This window comes from Tupaia chinensis, unplaced genomic scaffold, assembly GCF_000334495.1.
Source record: "Tupaia chinensis unplaced genomic scaffold, TupChi_1.0 Scaffold000185_1, whole genome shotgun sequence".
NCBI lineage: Eukaryota > Metazoa > Chordata > Mammalia > Scandentia > Tupaiidae > Tupaia > Tupaia belangeri.
This window is the reverse complement of record NW_006159660.1, coordinates 2,711,605-2,720,862: the sequence shown is the minus strand read 5'-3', so window position 1 is coordinate 2,720,862 and position 9,258 is coordinate 2,711,605.

Here is a 9,258-nt window from a genome sequence, read left to right as displayed (position 1 = left end):
GTCAAAGGAGCTCATCCTTCCTTTACTTCCATTCCTGTAGGATCAGTGTGCCGGCTGCATTCTAGCACAGGGCCCTGTCATCTACGTGTGCTGTCGTCTTGATTGACAGGAGCAGCAGGGAATCCAATCCATTAGGGTAGTAGGCCACTCTGGTACCCGGGGTGCACTCCTTAGCTGCCTTTGGCTCAGCCAAAGCCCTAGGAGCTTGTTCCATGCAAGTCACAAAGACCTTGAGACACCTGTGTCCCACCTGAAGTGCCCATATCTCCACCTTCTGCCCCAAGTCTTTGCCATGGGGGCTCACTCACATGTACCTCCCAGAAGTAGCTACATGCGTGTGCATGCGTGTGCATGTGTTAGTGCCCCTGGAGCCAACCTTCAGTCAAAGGAGTCTGGCGACTGGACTGTCCCAGCCTTCTCTCCTTTCCAGATACCTCTGGGAAGCAGTCCATCTGCTTGGGAACCCAGTGGGATGGAACCCCGGTGCCTCCAGGAGCAGCAGTGGAAACTCCCCTTCACAATGGCCTTTTCTCACCCCGTCTTGCCCTCTCTTTCCTGTTTTATGGGATTGCCTCCCAAATAAACCACCTGTCCCTGTATTCTTATCCCAGGCTCTTCTTTCGGAGAAGCTAAAGACTGTTGCCTACTTGAGCAATGATTTGTTTCAGACAGCTCTCACAAAGGCAAACAAATTTCTAGAGAGGGGAGCTGAATTTGCAGGGGACTGACTGAGCAGAAATACCCAAGATGCAGCCTGGCACAGGGTTTAAGAACTTGAGATTCAGAGTCAGACCTGGGGTCCCTCGGGTCTGCTGTGTCTAGCCGTGACATTGAACAAATGACTTAACTGCTCTGAAGCTCCTGTTTCCACATTTTACACATAGGCGGGATATGTACGTGTTCTCCCACCTAGATGCCCCTAAGAAAGTGGGGGTGCTTGTTAAACATACAGGTTCCCAGGCTTCCTCCTCCCAGGCCTGCAGAACTGGAGCGGTTTTTCCCACCGCACCACTAGAGGTTCCAGTGGAGGTCCTCTGTGCCACCCACTTTGAGAAACGCTGCAGGAGGATTAGTAAATGCTATGGCGTATGCAGAACATTGGGCACAGGGGAGGGAGGATCTTGCTTCTCTACATACTGAGCCCTGCACGAATGTTAGAGGGGAGGATAATGATGGTTTATAATAATTGTTCCTAAGGCGCCACTTGCAATTACTGCGCTAAGCCTATCGCCTCCGACCTTCCTTCTTTAGAAAAGGCATGGGAATTGGAGGAGCAGATAGTGTCTGTGGCAACCACTCAAGGAGACCGCAGATACCTGGGGACCTTGGGCGGCCAGTTCCCAGCTGCGGTGCCTGCAGGCCAAAACAAGGCTATCAGCCTTTAGACAAGGCCAAGAAGCCACAGCCTCAGTGGCTGGCTCCGGAGCGTCCAGGAGAAGGAGTGCTATGTCTCTTACTAAGCAGCCGGCTGGCGGCAACAGCTCTCTCCCCGCGGTGTGCTGGGAGTTGCTCTTAGTGCAATATTTATCTCACCACGTAAACCAATCTAGCTGGTTAGAAAAACAAGTTTTATTGCATTCTTAGGCGGTGCACTTAGCTGGCTGGTCTCCTATAAAGCCATCTGTGTCTGACGGTAGAAATAACTTATCAGCATAAAGGCAGGGAAAATTGGATTAAGAAATCATGTGTGCTGAGAAAGTGGACGGAATAAATTTAGAAAGGGAAGAGAGGAGACAAAAAGGAAAAACTAGGAGTGGGGAATGAAGTGGTGGCTGAGGCCAGCAGCGGAGTCAGCTGCCTGGGTTCACATCTCTGTGCCTCGGCCATACAAGCGGTGAGATGGGGGTCAGGAAACTTGCCTTCTCTGTGCCTCAGGGGACACACAGATGGGGAATACAGCCAGTTAATCTGAGCATTAACAGAATCTTTACAACAGCGCTTTGAAGTGACAGTGTAAGACCTGGGGAAGATAGGAGCGTGGGCTTCATAGGGCTGGGGCAGGGTGAGGAGTGTGAGTTACTTACTCCTTGTTGGATGCAAGATGCAAAGGGCGGCCCAGAACTCAGCAGGCAAGAGGAGTAGTACTTGAATGTAATATTTTAGAACAACGAAATTCATGTAAACGACAAATGATGACATGATTTGTCCTTGTAATTCTGCCACCCTGCTGCGCTTGTCCTAACCCTGATCCGAGCCCTAGACTTCAGACAAAACTTTACTTATGAAAATGGGTGGCTGACACAAGGGCTATCATTTGATGATGTGATTTTTTAAAAATTACTGCATTAAGGGCTAGCAGATGCTGTGGTGGTTAAGGCGGCTGGATCCCACATAATCAACTCTGTGGTTCAAGTCCCGGGCCCGGTGACTTGAAAATCATGCTGGGTGCGTGTGCATGTGTGCCCAAAATCCAGAGAGGGGAAGAGAGGAGAAGGGATTGCAGTGTGGCCCTCCCCACTGTGGGGGGTGATTTCTCACTTTCCCTCTCTCTTTCTTGGTCTCTGTTTTTCTCTGACAAGCATATGTGCCCTATGGCAAAAACTAAAAGAAAATATTGCATTAAAATAAAATGTATCTTTATTACTGAGTTTTTTGCCCTCCCATCTCACACCTCAGATTTTATAACCCAGATGAATACCTCGCTTGGTTCACCCCTATTCCCAGTCCTGGGTGTTTTCTTTCTTAACCTCAGAGAAAATCTTAGTTGTCCACTGTCCTCAGAGCTCTTTGGGGGGACAACTAGTAATTTTCCTCCTACCTGGAAGATGCAGAATAAATACAGTTTTTTAAAAATTTTTAAAATATATTTTCTATTTCAATATAAATACAGTTCTTAATTTGTCAGATGGGGCATGCACTTGCCAGCAAGGGTGCAGCGGGAAGTGAGAAAGCACTCTCCTTGGGGCGTGGTCATGCTGCAATCCCTTTTCCTCCATGTCTCTCTCCTTTTGGAATTTGGGTACACATGCATACATACCTAGATTGTTTTCCAAGCTGCCGTGTCTGGGACTCGAACTGCACAGTTGACCATGCGGGATCCAGTTGCCTTAACGCCATGCCATGAGCTGACCTGGACAGAGTATTATTCAATGACATGTATGTGGCATTTTAGGGCAGAAGAGGCTTTAGGAGCTACTCCAAGGTCACCTTCAGGCTGAACTCCCAGCCCAGAAAAAATATCTGGTTTCATGCACTCTCCTTCCACACACACAGTGTACTTTTGAAATGAAACGAAATGTAGGGGGAAAGGGCGGGCAATGGGGGAACAAGGCTGGATGGAAAACCCCAGGATAGAGAGTTGCCTTTTCCTTTGTTGTTTTAACCTTCTTGGTGCTCTTCAAAAGGAGGCATTTGTCAGTGACACTATCAACTCCATGCCCTCTGTGTTTATGGCTGTGGATTTAATAGCAAGGACATAAACATATACTTTTCATCCATTTTCACTGTTCCTCGCTCTGCTCAGACAACAGCCAGGATTATCATAACCCTTCGGAAGGAGCTATTACGGGGCCTGTGGTTTATCCTTGCCCTAGAAGAGCCATAAAGGACCGTGCCTGGGTGTGCAGAGACACGCCATTAACACATCCCCGGCATTATCAAAGGCCCCCGCCCCATTTGTTAGGATTAATCCTTTCTTTTCAAGGCTTAGAGTCAGCTAGGTTTTTACCTCTCCCCTGACAGTCGCTCATACATTGCAGTGGATCCGTGTAAAACGCAGGCTGTGACCCGACCTTGCTCAAGGGCAGATATGATAGGGCTGGCCTTGGCATTATTTTCACCTATGGCTCTTTGTGGAAGGGTTGCCGCTTCGGCTTCATTTGGGGTCACACAGCTGCTAACACAGGCCACTCGCTCAGAGAGCCAGGGGGAAATGAACTAGCAGCAGGCAGTGTGATCTGAGCCGGCCACTTAACCAGTCTTGGGCCCTGGGACCGAAAATAAGGAGTGTGACATTAAAGGGCATTTCCAAGCTGGGAGGCTTGGGATGCGGGCGATGCTGAAGGGAGGCGATGGTGTGATCACGGCACCACGAATCGTAGCGTGGAGGCAGTGGTTACAGATGTTGAGTCTCTGTGGAGTATGCGAGAACTTAGCCCTTCAGCTGCTTCCACTGATGGTTAGAAAAGTGGTTTTATGGCATGAAAGAAAAAGGGCAAACAAATCAAAACACATGCCTAAGCAACCATCCTAGCAGAACGAGGATAAATGATGACACAGCAAGACAAGGGTTAATTATCAGTCCCTCTGAGCCCTCTTCTGTGTGGGGGGGTTGGTTTTGTTTCCTCACGTTAACATGAGGGTTATGATATCTGAGAGGACGTAAAAAGCCAATCGGTGCTTAGTTTTCAAGTATCCAATTCATTAAAGTTACACTATATTTTTTTCTCTCAAACTTTCAATTCCAGTTTATAAATTTCATTATCCTATTTATAAATCTCACATTTTAACAATCTTACTGAAGGAGATTTTGTTTACTATTTAAGCATACTTATTAAACTTAGTAATTAAGACTTTAAAATAATTTTAATCTGAATTTATTGGTTGACTGTATTCAATTACCTTTTTAAGAACTTTGATTTACCATAGTTGTATGAGTTTTCAAAACTTTCTAAATACTTAAGTAATCCATCCAACTCTAATAAACTATGTCAATACGGTGGGTATGAAGGTCTCTTAAATGTTGTAATATTGTTTTTAAAATAGTTATATTGCAATTTTAGTCTTGCAAGCCCAAATCAGTAATTCAGGTGCATATTTTATTTTAGCGGCTGCAATTTTAATCTTGCAAGGTCAAATAATTAATTCTAATATACATTTTATTTTATTTTATTGGATTACAATTTTAGTCTTACAAGCCCAAATCAGTCATTTAAGTATACATTTGATTTGATTTTTCTTTATTTATTTAATTTGAAAGAGAAAGGGTGCATTTGCTTGCCAAAGAGAGAGAGAGAGAGACTTCACCCCTGCAGTGGGGATGGCCACACTGCATTTCCTTTTCCATTCTCCTCTTGGGATTTTGGGCATGCACATACACGTGCCTGGTGTAAGTTTTAAGCCACTGGGTCCAGGACTTGAACCATAGTCAACTATGTGGGAGTCCAGTTTTATAATCTTTATGCCATCTGCTGGTCCCACATTTTATTTGATTTTATTGCCAGATGGCATATGCCAGAGAAATGCAGAGAAATAGAGAAGGAAAAACCACCCTCCAATGCCACAATTCCTCCTTCTCCTTTTCTCCATCCTATCAGGATTTTGGGTATTTGGTCACACGCACCTGGCTTATTTTCAAGCCACCAGGGCTGGGAATCAAAGTGCAGTTGGCCATTTGGGATCCGGCACCCTTAACCACTGGGCTATGGCGCCTGCCCTCAAGGACACATTTTAAACTTGGTAAGGATGGTGAATTAGCTCCATCAGGCTAAATTCTCTTTAACTATATAACTAACTAACTAACTAACAAATAAATAAATAAATAAATAAATAAATAAATAAATAAATAAGAGCACAGGTCCTCTAACACAAAAAATAATGTGGGTTTGCTACTTACAAACATCTCTTAATTCTAAATCTTTATTTAAAAGATACTTACCCAGGAATAGATGTCATTTCAAATATTTAGGGGCTACTTTCTCGACTGTATTTGAGTGCATTTTCTCTGGTTCCTGAAGTTTCTCAAGGTCCATAGATACCAGCTAGAATGAAGATTAGATTCAATCCGAATCCTGAGAGTCACAGCTCTGCACAATTGTTAGTCTATATACCAGGGTCTCTGGAACTCCGTCCCTGACCACACAGATCTACTAGGCCATATTGGATTTTGTGGTTCTCTGACCTTTAAGGGATTTGAACCTGGTAGACTGCTGCACTAAAAATCATGCCTATTTTTCTATTTGTAGAGTCATATTGTTTTGTTGTTGCTCTTTGTTTATTTTTTTGCCATGAGAAAGAGTGCATGCCCAACAGGGTCCTGAAGCCACAGCCCACCTCCGGACAGCTCCAGCTCACAGGCAGATGTGTGCCTGGTCTACTCAGCGTGGTATCCAGACACAAACCCAGAACCTTCCCACACAGGCCAGCCTCCCTGAGTGCGGTGTTTTGCCGCCATGCTGTCTGCCTCCCGTATGGTCTAATTATTTCCGCTTGGCTTCTAGGCATTGCAAGGCTCTATTTGTCTCATGAGTACTGTTAAAAGTTGAATTGTGATTTCCTCAAAATATATATTGAAGTCCTGACCTCCAGTGTCTCAGAGTGTGATCTGGTTTGGAGAGAGAGTTTTTACAGAGGTAATCAAAATTAGGATGAGGTCATTAAGGAGGCCCTAACCCTGTAGGGCTCATGTTATTCTAAAAAGGGAGAAGTCCAGACACAGAGATAGCAAGACAGACACACAGAGAAGGAAGATGATATGAAGGTGACTGTGACATTGGGGTCAGGATAGGGATGGTATACTATAGGCCAGTGAATGTTTGAGGCTACCAGGATTTAGGATAGAAGCCTGGAACATTCTTCCTAGGGCTGTCAGAGGGAGCACGCCTCCGTCAGCACCTTGATCTTGAACTTCTGGCTCCCAGACTCGACAGATTCCTGTTTTTGTTTGTTTGTTTGTTTGTTTGTTTTAAAGAATTATTTTTATTTATCTCCTCCTCTTTTCTCTCTTCTCTTTTTCTCTTTTATTTTAATTTGACTTGGGGGGAGGGGAAGAATGAGAAAGAGACTGAGAAAGCAAGCCACCAGGTCTAGGATTCAAACTGCGGTCGGCCATGTGGGAGTCCAGTGCTTTTAACCACCATGCCACCTGCTGGCCCCAACATTCCTGTTGTTTTAAGCCACTCAGTTGTGGTACACTGTTACAGCAGCTCTGGGAAACTAACCAAAGTTCCAAGAAGGTCATTTCTGTGACACTTGTTTCTGACAGTGGGAAGCTTTTACATCTTAGCTTTAGAGGATGTTGACTCCATCTTGTTTTAAAAAAATCAACTTGAGGGACCAGCAGTTAGCGTAATGGCTATGTCGCTGGACTCCCACGTAGTCGACCGCGGTTCGTGTCCCGGACCCGGTGGCTTAAACTCACGCCGGGCGCTTGTGTGTGCGTGCCCAAGATCCCAAGAGGAGAATGGAGAAGAAGGGATTGCGGCGTGGCCATCCCCCCTGGGGGGTGATCTCTCGCTTTCTATCTCTATGTCTCTCTCTGTCTGTCTGGCGAGCGCACGTGCCCTATAGCAAAAAATCTCTCAAAAAAAAAATCAACTTGCTATTGAAAGTAGTTAGATCAATTAACCAATAAAACGTGAGAGAAAGAAAAAAGAATGGAAAGCAACTGCAGATATCAGAGATAGAACGGGAGGAGGGCGAGATGTGGCAGAGGGTGAGAAATGGAGGGGATATCTATATCTATATCTCAATAATAATAGATATAAAACAAGAAATGGAAAATTATTTGTAATGATAATGTGTGTGACCAAGCCACTATACAGTGTGTTCTGAATGGGAAACTGCATCGTGTACGTTGTGATGATGTTCAGTGAACGAGTGGAAAATAATATATTAAAAAAAAAATCGCCTTCTGGGGCCAGCAGTTGGCAAGGTGGGTAAGCCACTGGACTCTGACATGACAGGCTGTGATTCGAATCCTGGACCCAGTGGTTTGAAAATCACACCAGGCACATGTTGTGTGCATGTGCAAAATCCCAAGAGGAAAATGGAGCAGAAGGGATTGCAGCAGAGCCATTCCCCAGGAAGTGATTTTTCACTCTTTTTCTTTCCCTAGCTCGCTCTCTCTGCCTATCTTTGGTGTGCATACACATCCTATAGCAAACTGCCCAAACTAATTTTATTTTTAAAATCACCTTCTGTTTGGTTAGTTTGGTGAGTTCTTACCCCAGGACTTATGCACTTGGTATTCCTCAGCTCTAGAGCATCCTGCCCACAGTTCCCGTCGACTTCTCCTCCAGTGTCGCCTCCTCTGGGGTCCTTCCCTAACCCCCTCACCTGAAGTTGCAGCATTGCCCTTCATTATTCATGACCTGACCTGCTTCATGGGCTCCTCAGCGCCCTACACAATCCCGAATGATCTCACTCTAATGTTAATGTCTGCGTTCTCCTGCCCTATCCTGCTAGGGTGGGAGTTTCTGGAGGCTGAGGACCTTGTCTGAATAGTTCCCTGCTTATCCTTGGGGTCTAGAACAGGAGGGGCCTGGTACAGGAGAGGCACCTCGTCAATATGTCTCCCATGTCTGAGTCTAGAGCAAGTTCTGGATAATCAATAGAGCTCTCCACTTACTAAGCTCTTCCCCCTTTCCCATTTCCTTCGATGATATCCATGGAAATTTTACTTTTTTCCTCCTCCTTCCCTTTCTTTCTTTTTTCTTCCCCATAGTTCTGGAAGATCTTATTGGAAAATAATTTTTCTCATTTGACATCTTTTCTCTGTGCTTCCCTCACTTCCTCTCCTCTCCCTTCTCCCTCTCCTCCTTTCTTTCTTTTCCCATTTCTTGGAAGGTGTCAGGGGACAATTTATCTATCTTTTTTCCCTGTGTCCCTTCTTCTCTTCCTTCTTTCTTCCCATTCTTCCTCCTCCCTTCTTCCCAGCCCTCCTTTTCCTCTCACTTACCTCTTACCCAAGCATCTGCCGTGTCCCAGGCGCTGTGCGAGGTGTCAGAGCTGCTGTGCTGAGCAGGAGAGTCACATGCTACGTCTTCATGGAGCTTTGAGACTGTCAGGGGTGACTGACCCCGAACAAATTGACAGCACTTAAATAAATATGAAGGAAAGTTCTGTAGCATGTTTACCGTGGGGGCTTTCCTTAGGGAATGAGTGTCCCAGTGTCTCCGAGGAGCTAATGTCTTACTGGAAACCTCAAAGAGGAGAAGTTACCAGGCAAAGAGGTGAATCAGGGATTCTAGAAAACAAGTAATGCGTGTGAAGACTCTGAATGGGAGAGAACGTTTTGGGTAAAATATAAGACATTCGTGTGAATGTGCCTAAAGTCGTCAAGTAAAGGTTATGCCTGGATATACAGCTGGGTAGGGCGTCAGTGGTGGTACCTGATGGTACCTCTCAAAATGCAAAGTGACACTGCCCTTCCGCTTCTGGGCTTGTGAAACATTAAGACAGTTGACCACCCGAACAAATTGACAGCACTTAAATAAATATGAAGGAAAGTTCTGTAGCATGTTTACCGTGGGGGCTTTCCTTAGGGAATGAGTGTCCCAGTGTCTCCGAGGAGCTAATGTCTTACTGGAAACCTCAAAG